We start from the raw sequence: 13,423 nt of genomic DNA, 5'->3' as shown, positions 1-13,423 counted from the left end.
TGTGCCATTTGAAGATTTTGCCAGTTTGCACCGACACGCTACCCCTTCAATGCTGTAGTTAACTACTGCCATAGCTCTGCTGGTAAAAGGGTTTGTTTAAGAGCGCTTTCATTTGCTTCAGGCAAAGCGAGCAGGTTGGTTTAAACCCTCTTCGTCGACTAATCCATCTGACTTGTTGGAAGCACACAAGGGAGCGCTTACTTAGTTCCTTCTGCCAACAGAGCTGCGGGGGTGGAAGCTCTCAGCAGAGGAGTGGTAAGAAACAACTGAAAGAATGATAATGTCACCGACTGGCACACCTGTCTGCGAGCTGAGTGCCAGCGCATGACTTAGTCCTGCACGCGCTGTGGGTATTACAGCTCTTCCAAACATGTCTGTGCCTTTTCTGTTACACATTCCTGGCTTAATTCTCTTTTATACCAAGTACTTTTATATCGCTCTGGCAATACAAAACAATTTGGAAGCATCCAGAGGTGTTAAAGCCTTCGTATTTGGCAAAACGATGTGAAAATGAATATCAGGTGAATACAATGGTGAACAGGTGAATATCAATGACTAGTTGTGCAGAATTAAATCTCCAGTTTTCTTGTCCAGAACCTGAGCTATTCCTTTAAAGGGTGCCAGATGCACGGGGAGCCCCGGATGCGGGGTGGCACTGCTGCCCCTCAGCAGAGGGACGGTCCGATTCGGGGCTGTGTTGCACTGGTTTTTACACTGCTGCGGGAAGCTCACATCGCCGAGTGGGGTCCAGCCTTCATTCCCAGTTTGCACATTTTCTCATGGTCGCCATGTGCCTGACTCCCGTTACTCTTAAACCTAGAGGGGTCCGGTTGCACACAGCCCTCTGAGAAGAGTTTTGTCTGCCTGGATGTGACAGATGTCCTTGTCACCCTCTCTGCAGGTGTGTCCTTCCTGTTGTAGAGCCTTCTCCCTCCTCTGGCTGCACCATCGCCTTGCCAGAAAGGCCCGTGGGATGTGTAGTGGCTTCCCTCCTTTCACGGATTGCCCCGGCTGTCTTTGGCAAACTGTTGCTGTGTGGCAGATTCATTGCAGAGTATCTTCCGCTTTCTGTTTTCTTCTCCTTTTCAGTATTTTCCTTATCTCTTTAGCTTGTATTTTCTTGTATTGTCAGGTTTGGGCTTCTAGACAACCTTACGAAGAGATTGTGCTTTATCCACTGCTGTTGTTGCTATTATGACTACTAGCTATATTGCTTCTTTTGGAAAGTTCTGCTTAGTCTGATCTTCTTAATCTAGCTTTGCATGGTTGTTTTTTGTTGTTTCTTTTTTTTCCCTTTTTTTATTCTACACATGGACAGCACTGCTATTTGTTTTAGTCAGTCACCTGCAGCCTAAATGAAAAATATTTTATTTTTCCAGCAAAGCCCTTGAGCATGTGATTACCTCTAGATAAGTGTTTTCATGTGCTTGCATGAAGAAAGGACATAGGATTTTGCTAAAGAGATTTTTTTTCTGAAGTAGGACTGGAAGAGCTGATCTGAAGCATGCTACAGGAGGTGGAAATCTGCTCACTCCTTGGGGCCAAGTGCTCAGGCAATGGAGGGAATTTTTTCTGTATCCCTATGGCTACAGCAATGGTCAGTTTAGCCTTAGCAAATACAAGGCATTTCCTCTTAGTTCCAGCCTTCTTTTAAAGGAACATAGCCTGTTTCTACCTAAGATTTGTTAGTCTTTCTTATTCACATCTTTCTGATCCTTTTGTCTGTCTTTGGGTTACGCGTCTACTCTGAATGGAGGTCAGCTCTGAAAGCCACTCGATATCAATTTCTACCTAACAAAATAGTTGCATGAAATACCAAATTCTTGGTATTTCGTGTCGTTTGTTGCTTTGATGGTCCTCCATAGTAGTCCTATATTTTCAGTCTGCAGCTAGGACAAGTGTGCTTTATCAGGGAATGAACAACCTGTGAAAGATACACTCTGATCAGGAAGGGAATGAAGCTCTTCTTCTGGGTATTTAAACAACTGCACTTTCCCTGTGACTGATCAGTGCCTGTTCAGTCAGGTTACAGCCTCCTTCTAATGATCTGACTGCTGAGTTCAGGTAATCCAATTTAGCTTTCTCTTTTTAGCCTACTTTCCATCTCTTGTTTTTCTAGATGATCTTATAAATTTTTCTTACTTCTAAGTCTGCCAGTGGGCCAGTGGTATTCTCTTTGTCTTAAGTTACCAAAGTTCATAGAAAGCATCTATCTACATTAAACCTTCCTCATATTAATTACCAAGCAGTTATTACAGATATCATGGGCTGCAGAATCTCAACTGAGTGGAGTTAGACTACACAGTGGTGAACAGGACTGAAACTTGAAAGTTTTGCTTAATAAAATGTCCTCCTTGTAGGACAACGTTTGCGAATCCCTGTCTTGGGAGGAGATAAGGAAACAATACAAACTGATTTATTGTGGCACACTTTGCTAATCCTGCAATTCTATATATTGTAAATATATTTGCTGGAGGGAATTCAAGTGATACCTAAAAACATTTTTACAGGATATCTTTAATCACTCAGAAAATCAAAATTAAACCAAAATTCCTTAAATTGAGTGAAATCTGTTGGCAAAGATGCTAATGCCAGGTCAGTAAGGAATAAGGTTAGCGCTCACAAACGTTATTACTGATGTACTCCTTACAGGATGTTGCAGTTTCTGCTGTTGCCAATGCCAGACATGGTCATGCAAATCTTCTCTTCTGGGAGTCTTTGGCAGGCAATGCACAGGCATGGCTGCAGTGCAGCTGCAGTGTAGCTCAGGCAGGGACCAAGGGGAAGAGACTCAGCTTCAAAGCAGGTCCCAACGGAAGGAGGGGCAGCCCTGGCTGAAGCTTCCCTGCATTGCTTTTGGGAAGAGCTGTCCCCAAGGTCACCAGCTGCACTATCTCTGAGTTGGCCTGGAGCCCAGACAGCCAAACCCCCCGGGAGGATGGGAGTGGGCTCAGGGCCTTGGCACTCCGTTTTGTCCTTACTGAAGTCCCCTGCCCACTTCACCAGCTATTCCCTGTCCTAATGCTCCCTTTTTTCTTTTCCCAAAGCAGGCTAGTGCAAGCAAGAGAAGGCATCCACAGCAATGCTGACTGCCTTTGCACTGCCCTTGTGCCATCCCTCTCCCTAATGCACATTTCCCCAAACCATCAAAGCCCTTAGCCATGCCAACATGCTCCTCATCCACACAGAGTGCTGCATGGATTCCCACATCCAGTTTCAATGACCTTATGCCTATTGCGTTCCCCTGTCCAAATTATTATAATAGTAGTAATACCCATGGTCATCTTGGATACCCTGTTTAGGGCCTGGGAAAGTGTTAACTAAACATTGGTGGCTGTTGCCTTCACTGTGGCATGGACCTGGAGCATGTCCCAGAAGCATCAGCACCTCTGGTGCCTGTCTGAAGTATTCTTGCTCAACGTCCTTTATTTTCCTCCTCTTCCTCCTCTTTGTGGTATGGACAGGCTGTTGTCCTAATCTACTGAATCTTAACAGCCTTATGTTGCTGTGGGGAACATTGTTGTTGCCAAATGGGTGTTTCAGAAAGGCATGTCTATTTTCACTAGGAAAAAAACCCACGTTTTTATAGCATTGCTAAAATGTGAACTCTTAATGCTTTGTGAAATCCTGATTTAGTCAGGAAAACTTCAGGCTTACCTCAGAGTAACTATTCAGGCTTTTCTGGAAGTTGTAAGTAAACTGGAAAACATTTAATTGTTTTTGTATGTGAGAGGATGGATGAAGGTATAGTACTATTGACATTAAATCAAAGTGGCTACTTGACTTTCTGTCAGTGTATTCTGTAAGCGTTCCTAGAAATCAGGCATACATCATAATTGAGTTAATTATGTTAAAGTAGCGTAAACAAAAAAAGCCCTGCAGACACAACTATGCACATGGATTTTAAAAATTACAGTTGGCACCTTTGTAATACTTTGATTTAATCTAGGGAGGCTACATTTGCAAAACCAGGTGCTAATGCTAAAGCACTTAGCACTGGTCACCCAACTATATCAATGGATTCATTTCAGCAGTTCGATTGAGTTTTCAAGGACACAACATAGTGGTATCAGCTCTTGGGTCAGGAATCTCAGCAAGACAGAAGAGGTGCTCACAGAAATTTTTCTGAAGAATTTACGTGTCCACTGTAGTTTCCTTTGTGCAAATGCACAAACCCACAGTCCGTTCAGTCCACAGTTTGGGAGCAATTCTGGGTTTCTTACTGATACCCAAATAGGAGCTCATAAAGCCAGCAATGTTTAATCATCTCTGGCTGGGAGACTTCTGCGTCAGCAGATCTGTCATGCCCTATTCTCATATTCCTTCCAGCTCTTGGTTAGACAGCAGCTACACTCTATTTCTGCAGGAGAATCTTGGCACCAGGGAAATCCATGCGGTCTGGGAAGGTTGTAACAACTCTCCACAGCAGCAGTGGTTCTTTTAAGTATGCTTGACAGATATTTTCAGGGGTTTTTTTGCATTGACTTATGAATACTGATTGAAACTCAGGATCTCAGTCTGTGTCATTAGGGTGCGCTATCATCAAGGAACCGCTATCTAGAACAGTGGTCTCCAAAATTTTTGATAGTGTACCCCTATCACTAAAAAAATTTTGAGCATGTACACCCAATATATATATTTTTTTAATTTACAAATTATATACATGTACTACTGTCCTAATATATTATGTACATTATAAAACATACACAAAATAGAAATTAAAAAAGGATAAGATAAAGATAAAATACTTTTTACATTTTATTTATTTATTGTTAATGATACAAAATGCATTTTCTTCCTGCACCCCAATGGATTGTCTTGCACATCCCTTGGGTGTGCACACCTCACTTTCAAAACCAGTGATCTAGAAGATGGGCTAAAGCTCAAGGCAAAAAACCAAGACAAAAATCAAGAAAAAAAAATTTACTCTTTGGCCTTAATGTACTCTGTGCAGGAGGTTAAAGACTTTCAAAGTCTGGTCTAAGACTATGGAATGAATTCCCTCAGGAGCTAAGACTATCACAAACTTCATCATCCAAATGTAAACAAGATTTCTTTAACCTGCCTTTATGACATAAATACATTGCAACATATACATTAAAGAAAAGCACCCAAATTATCAAAGCAAATCATTCTACAAACCTCTCCCCCGGGGCAGAGGAAGGGAGAACAAACGACCTGTTGCTTAATGCACTACTGAAAAGCAATTGGGTATTGCTGCAATGGGGTGAGAACGTGAATAGACTAGCGTGTGATAGAAAACTGTATTTGTTACTGTTTCTACTCAATTAAAATCTGCACCAGTGTGAATTAAATGTTCATTTCAGGTCAACAGACATTATATATTCATTTTTTAATTGGATATTACTTGTTTAGGATTCTTCTATTTTTTTCTTCCTTCCGCAGTGGCATCCTGACTGTGGAACCGTGAGTAAATTACTTTAAATCATTGACTCCAGCTGCGTCTGGCTGTGAAATAAGCTAATTTCTTGAGCTCACTTCAAGAGGCTTTCTTGGGTCATATTTCAGTAAAGCTGGATTGCTTTGTTGGCACAACTCTAAATACAGATCAACCTTTGAATTACTTTCTTCCAAAATTGGTTCAAAGAAGTATTCTGCGATAGAAACACAGTTAATACACAGGACAGTGAATCCCAACCTACCTGGAGGTACACTACTGTTTCACCTGAAGGGCGAAGTTTATTTCATCCTTGGTGTCTGGCTAACTCTCCTACTCATTACATCAGTTGGGACGAACCTGGAGTCAAGACCTTCTCTGCCTCTGTGTCCTTTGCACAAGGGAAAGTACTAGAAAAGACAGGCCACACGCTCCCACCTCATTTATAGGAAGTTATTCACCCAGGATCTAGTTTCCAGATGCGTGTAGGAATGGGAAGAGACTAACTTCATGCTTCATTCACCACTTTCCTGATTGTGACAAGAAAGCAGTCTAGGTTTTAGAAGTGATTAGGGCTGGCTAGAAACTTGTGTTTTACATTGGAAAATGTACTTTCTGAAAAAAATCGGAATTCTTATAGGCAGTTTTTTATGTTGTCACGATATCTCTGTTTGGCTGATTTCCTGAGAAATTACATCTCTCTAGCACAGTGCTTTCCCTCTGACTGCCCTGACTGATATGTCATGGAAGATGTAGTCTGACCAGCTTACTGTGCCTGTGGGAAAAAATGGGATATCTTTACTTGAAAGAACAAGCTCTTTCAAGCTATGGAGCTATACCACAATGGGAAATTAAAGTTTAACATTGAGATGACTCGAAGCAAAGATTTTTAGCCTTGTTTCAACATGATTCTCTACCATGATGTTTCCTAATCAAAAGCTTTGGAATTTGTATTCTATGCTTCTCCAGTATGTACCCTGAAATAGTACCTTTGAACAGTCAAATGCAGCTATTGATATCTTTGAGTGTGGGAGAGTAACCATTGGTGAAAAATACAAACAACTTGGTTGACTAATATAACAATAAATAAAACTGCAGCAGAATTTGCATCTATTAATAGATTCAGAGGATCACAGAACGGTTTGGGTTGGAAGGGACCTTCAAAGATCATCTAGTCCCAACCCCCCCACCATGGGCAGGGACACCTTCCACTAGACCAGGTTGCTCAAAGCCCCATCCAGCCTGGCCTGGAACACTTCCAGGGATGGGCCAGACACAACTTCTCTGGGCAACCTGTTCCAGTGCCTCACCACCCTCACAGTAAAAAATTGTTCCTTATATCCAATCTTAACCTACCGTCTTTCAGTTTAAAGATGTTGCCCCTTGTCCTATCACTGACAGGCCCTGGTAAAAAGTCTCTCACCACCTTTTTTATTAGGCCCCCTTTAGGTACTGGGAGGCTGCTCTAAGGTCTCCCTGGAGCCTTCTCTTCTCCAGGCTGAACAACCCCAACTCTCTCAGCCTGTCTTCATAGGAGAGGTGCTCCAGCCCCCTGATCATCTTCATGGCCCTCCTCTGGACTCGCTTTAACAAGTCCATGTCTTGCCTATTGCTGAAGTCGGATTCTTGGTGATGACTAAGTGCTGGTTTCATGTAGGAAATGTTGAAATGTCAGCTTTCTTTGGGATCATAAAACAGGATGAAAACGGATACTGACACTTCCTACTTTCCCGAGGGAAGGGGATTCTGAATTTAGCTTGATGTAAAACAAGATCTTCCTTGACAGGTTTTGCATAAACCTATCATTTGACTTTTCTCAGCTATTAAACGCTTCTTCTGAAGCTGATCTGAGTATGAAGTAGGGCATTTTAGTAACATTTCCATAACATTTTGTGTAATAGCTCAGTAAGTATACTGGCAACTTGCCTCTTGTCCAGTCTTTCATGAATAATGCATGTTTGTATTGAAGCCAATATTTTAAATCTACAACAGCCATAAAAGTCACAAAAAAAAGTTCATGTGGGAAAAACAAAAATGCAGGATTAATTCTGTTAGTATGAACTATTTGAATCTTGAATATATTAAACCTTATTTCTGAACAACTGTTAACTTTGAAAGTAAAAGGTTAAAGTAAAAAGTAAGATATGGTGTGATGGCAAGTAGACTGAAAGATTTGTGACTAGAAGTATGACTTTCTAGTATTTCTAGAAGTGTGTCTAAAGAAATCAGTGAATATTATTGAGAGTTACCATATTGCTCAAATGGCTGTTACAGAAATATGTCTTTTTTTCTGAAATTTTTGGCCAAAACATCACCACTAGCCTTCTTTGGTTACATTTCTAAATTAACAAATGCACTTGATGATTTTTTCTACTCTTTCAAGTGAATTAATTCATTCAAGCTTCTGCAGTGTTTTCAGGACAGAACTACCTACTGTGAACTACAGTAATCCATGACTGCTCGTGAAAATCTAATCAAAATTATATTTGGCATAACTAATCTGTAAATGACACTCAATAGTAGTAGGATTTTACAGAGTGCAAATTTTACTTCAGACTTCTTGAAAAGAATCATTGCCGAATGTTCCTGCAAATCTAGTATAATTTTGGTTTTACCCTCATCTTAAAAAAAAAATCATGTTGTCAAGTTGTATAGGAAATTAAAAACATACAAAGTTTCCTACTCTTGCTCCCTCACCTACCAGCAAAGGTGGTTTCACACTTATTACCAGAAGGCTTTTGGCCAACGTCTGCAACCCAACAAACGTAGATGCAGACTCAGTCCTTTGAACGGTGGCTAAATGCAGCTGCTGTCGGAGCTGGAAGCACAGGCACAAGAACGTTCTGGTATTACATGGCCTGGAGTGCATGTTAAACCAGGTAGTGCTACTAATGGGGAGAAGAGGACTACTGACCCTTTAGCTACTCCCTGCTCCCCTTCCCTTCCAAATACATATATCCCTGGACGTTGTTGTTGTTGAAGATGATGTTGATACTAAATAATGTTATTAATATGGACCTACCATCATGTTCAGGAGAAATAAAATTGCAGATTTGGGTGTCCTGTTCCAATGATACATTCAATGGCATGAAGTATAGGCAGATGTTCATGTTACTGCAAACAAGCTAAGATACAAACAGGCGATGCCTCAGCTGCACTTTGATCCCTGTGTGGGTGTTCTTACCCTGTGGTGAACGTGAAGCACCTTCATCACTTAGTGTGTGGACTCACAAAGTTACTGTGATGTTCTTACTCAATGTCCCAGTCTGTAATCATAGGATAAAGCACACATGGTGCTGTTTACATCAAGTTTTCAAGTCTGTGTCTTTAAAAAGTGACCATGATGTTCCACCATAGTACCCACAGCTGACTTGCCAACACAGGCTGGTTAGCCACTGAGCTGTGGCCCTTTAGGTTAGCAAGCTGCATCTGAGTTGGGAGGGTGTTCCTCATAGCCTCCTCCAATATTGGATGATTGGGTTACATGGTTCACCAGTAGGTTCTGGAGATGCTGTTAACTCTTTCAAAGTTTCAGGACAGTGGAGCTGCTTTTCTCTGAGGTTATGACCCTGCACAAAAGTTGGGAATTAGCATGGACAAAAATCTCACAACCTGCATCAGATGTCTTCAGTCTGTCACACCACCAGCAAACCCACATGACTGCATCATCAAAACTTGCCTTCAGAGATCACGTATCATTGCTGGTATGTCCTCTTCATGTCCTGTATGTCTGGTCTAAATCCTTGCAAGTTATCAGGGTAGCTAAATGCAGGAATAGATCAGCTTCCTTTCTGGATCCATGTGGGGCAGCAGGGAGAAGAGAGAGGTGTGGTGAGTCTGCAGAGCGTGTCAGCAAACACTGGTGGACTAGGAGCCTTCTGCCCTGGCATCAGCAAGGGTAGACAAGGTCTCTCACAACACCTAATATGCACTAGCTTAGTGCAAGTGAGCATGGATGTTTTCTCCAGAAGTCCCGGTAGATACGGTGACTTGCAGCAGACAGTAGCTGTTGTACAGTTCAGTTAGGGTAGATGCTTGTTAGCCTAACCTGGTAAACTCTGCAAAGAGGAGGTTTCCACAGTCACATCTTCTTTAGAGAAGTATGGAAAGGAGTAATTTTGTGTAGGAAGGAGGCAGGACCTCAGCTTTCTTTTTTTCACTGTGGGCTCTTGCAAAACGTCTTTAGCAAAGTTGGCAAATTATGTTTTATCTGTGGCATTCAGCTTCTGGTCTTCACTGGGGGCGTGTGGCTTGCAGAGTCACAAACAAAATACCACATCTCTTCAAGAAGAGTTTTGGCCACTGAATCAGACCACGTTTGGTTCAGCTCCTTTTAGGTGATACCACAGACTGGAAAAACTTCCATATGAGATTCTCCATCAACCCCATTGTCCTAACATTTCCTGCAAATAACATGGTGACCTCAGATAGGAAGCATTTCCCCTGAGCTGGTTGTGGACTTTGTGTGTCTCACCGCTGTAATTCTTTGTCTTCAGTCTTCTTTTTCACATTCTGGCATCTGTGACACTCCTGCATTGACTGGTTTCTGCTTTTCATCTTGCTCACACTTTCAGCTGTTGAATGGAGCTGGAGAAAGTCCAGACTTCTCTCGAGTGCTTAATTCTTCAAATCAAATCTGTCTTAGCGGGTTTGATTTTGGCTTTTATTTTTGGCTAATGAAGATAGTGATACCAGCATTGATAACGGTGATACTTTTTATCTTCACAATTTTTTTTCTACCTTTCTTCCACTCTTTTCCAAGGTCTTTCTTTTGTTTTAAGTCTCCTGTCGTGCAGATAGATTTTAGAATCATAGAATCATAGAATCATTTAGGTTGGAAAAGACCTTCAAGATCATTGAGTCCAACCATCATCCATGCCCACTAAACCATGTTCTGGAGTACCCTGTCTACACACTTTTTGAATACCTCCAGGGATGGTGACTCAACCACTTCCCTGGGCAGCCTGTTCCAAAGCTTGACAACCAAAGCAGGACCTGCCTTTCATAAACTCATGCTGACTGATCTCTGTCAGTCTCAGAGATCCCCTGCTCGTCCTGGACTTGCCATGTGAGCGCTCTCAAGGCAAACTGTTCCATAATCTACCCCGGTACCAAGGTCAGGCTGACAGGCCTGTTGTTCCTTGGATCCTCCCTCCAACCCTTGTAAATGGGCGTCACATTGGCAAGCCTCCAGTCCTCTGAGACCTCCCCTGTTGACCAGGATCGCTGATAGATGATGGAGAATGGCTTGGCAAGCACCTCCGCCAGTTCCCTCAGTACTCTTGGATGGATCCCGTCTGGTTCCATAGATTTGTGAGTGTCCAGATGGCGTAGTAGGTCACTAACTATTTCCTCCTGGATTAAGGGGGGTACATTCTGCTCTTCACCCTTGCCTTCCAGCTCAGGGGGCAGAGTACCCTGAAGATAACTGGTCTCCCTATTAAAGACCGAGGCAAAGAAGGCATTAAGTACCTCAGCCTTTTCCTCATCTCTGGTGGCAACGTTCCCTTCTGTATCCATTAAAGGATAGATATTCTCCTTGGGTTTCTTTTTACTGTTAACATATTTGTAAAAACATTTTTTGTTGTCTCTTATGACAGTGGCCAGATTGAGTTCTAGCTGAGATTTTTGCCTTTCTAATTTCCTCTCTGCATGACCTAACAAGATCCCTGTACTCATCCCAAGTTGCCTGCCCTTTCTTCCAGAGATGATAAGCTCTCCTGTTTTTTATTGACTCCTAGCAAAAGCTCCCCATTCAGCCAGGTTGGTCATTTTCCTCGGCGGTTCGACTTGCGGCACATGGGAATAGCCTGGTCCTGCGCCATTGAGACTTCCTTCTTAAAGAATGTCCATCCCTCCTGGACCCCTTTGCCCTTCAGGACCGACTCCCAAGGGACTCTCTCAACCAGTGCCTCGAAGAGGCCAAAGTTAGCCCTCCGGAAGTCCATAGCGGTGGTTTTGCTGACCACCTTCCTTGCCTCACTGAGAATTGAGAATTGTATCATTTCATGGTCGCTAAGCCCAAGACGGCCTCTGACCATCACACCTCCCACCAGTCCTTCCCTGCTTGTAAACAACAGATCTAGCAAGGCTCCTCCCCTGGTTGGCTCCCCCACCAGCTGTGTCAAGAAGTTATCATCTTCCACACACTCCAGGAACCTGTAGATTGTTTACTCACTGCTGTGTTGTATTTCCAGCAGATGTCTGGAAAGTTAAAGTCCCCCACAAGAACAAGGGCACACAATTCTGAGACTACTGCCAGCCGCTTCTAGAATGATTCATCCATTTTTTTACTGAGAGGGTTGTCAAACATTGGAATGGGCTGCCCAGGGAAGTGGTTGAGTCACCATCCCTGGAGATATTCAAAAAGAGAGTGGACAGGGCACTTCAGGACATGGTTTAGTGGGCATGGTTAATGGTTGGACTCGATGGTCTTAAAGGTCTTTTCCAACCTAAATGATTCTATGATTCTATCTCTTCAACCTGGTCGGGTGGTCTATAACAGACTCCCAGTACAACATCTGCCTTATTGTCTTTCCCTCTCATCCTCACCCATAAGCACTCCACCTTGTCATCACTATCATGTAGCTCTGTACAGTCAAAACACTCCCTAACATAGAGAGCCACGCCACCAGCTCTCCTTCCTTGCCTGTTCCTTCTGAAGAGCTTATAGCCATCCATTGCAGCACTCCAGTCACGGGAGTCGTCCCACCATGTTTCTGTGATAGCGACTAAGTCATAGCTATCCTGCTGCACAATGGCTTCCAGCTCCTCCTGTTTATTGCCCATGCTGCGTGCATTGGCATAGATGCACTTGAGCTGGGCTATCGAATCCACCCCTAACATTGGCATGCTGCCCCCAGGCTCAACTCTGGTGCACCTCATTTTATCCCTTACCCCCTTCAAACCTAGTTTAAAGCCCTCTCTATGAGCCCCACCATCTCACGAGTGAGGATTCTTTTACCCCTTTGAGATAGCTGGACTCCATCTGTTGCTAGCAAGCCCAGTGCCGTGTAAACCTCCCTATGATCAAAAACCCCAAAATTCCACCGATGGCACCAGCCTCTGAGCCACGTATTAACCAGGTGTGTTTTCCTGTTCCTTTCAGTATATTTCCCTGCCACTGAAGGGATTGAGGAAAACACTACCTATGCTTCCGATCCTTCCACTAATCGCCCCAGTGCCCTGAAGTCCCTTTTGATTGCCTTTGGATTTCTTTCTGCAATCTCATCACTGCCAGCCTGCACAACCAGCAATGGGTAATAATCAGAGGTCCGAACCAGACCGGGGAGTTCCCTGGTAATGCCTTTTACCCGGGCCCCAGGGAGGCAGCAGACTTCTCTGTGGGATGGGTCAGGTCTGCATATTGGGCCCTCTGTCCCCCTCAGAAGGGAGTTGCCTACGACAATTACTCTCCTTTTTCTTTTTTCAGAGGATGTGAGAATGCGCGGGGCTGACTGACTCAGCCTAGGCACCTCCCTAGATAGAGCTTCATCTACACCCTGATCTTCATTGACCTGGTCCTCAAGTTCCAGAGCCCCATACCTGTTGCGTAGGGGCAACTGGGAAGGTGAGGGAGGCTGGGAGGGGATTTTCCTGCCTCCCCGAGCAGGGACTTGTATCCATTCCCCTCCATCTCTCAGGTCCCCTCCTGCCTGGTGGCAAGAGGGCAGGGGAACCTCCACTTCTTGTGGAGCCTCCGTCTGCTGCCTCTGCCTCAGGGGTGGTAGGGTGTGGGTCCACCAATTTTGCTGCATTTTTAACTGTTATTCATCCTTCACTGCCTGATCTCTTGTCCTGTTTATGGCCTATGCCACAGAATTTGTCCTTCGTATTTTACTGGGTTGTCCTGGTCCCATATCCAGTGTTACTGTGTGAATAAAGTAATCATAAACCACTTACAGTTGCCTGAGAAATTCTTCTAAACCTTCAGCAGGCAGAATCAGTATAATGGTCTCACTAACAGTCTGTCCCTTGCAAGGGATCCTGGCACAAAGACCTTTATCAGGAAGCGTTCCTGCATCC

Source organism: Haliaeetus albicilla, chromosome 3 (genome assembly GCF_947461875.1).
Source record: "Haliaeetus albicilla chromosome 3, bHalAlb1.1, whole genome shotgun sequence".
NCBI classification, from domain to species: domain Eukaryota; kingdom Metazoa; phylum Chordata; class Aves; order Accipitriformes; family Accipitridae; genus Haliaeetus; species Haliaeetus albicilla.
This window is presented reverse-complemented; position numbering follows the sequence as displayed.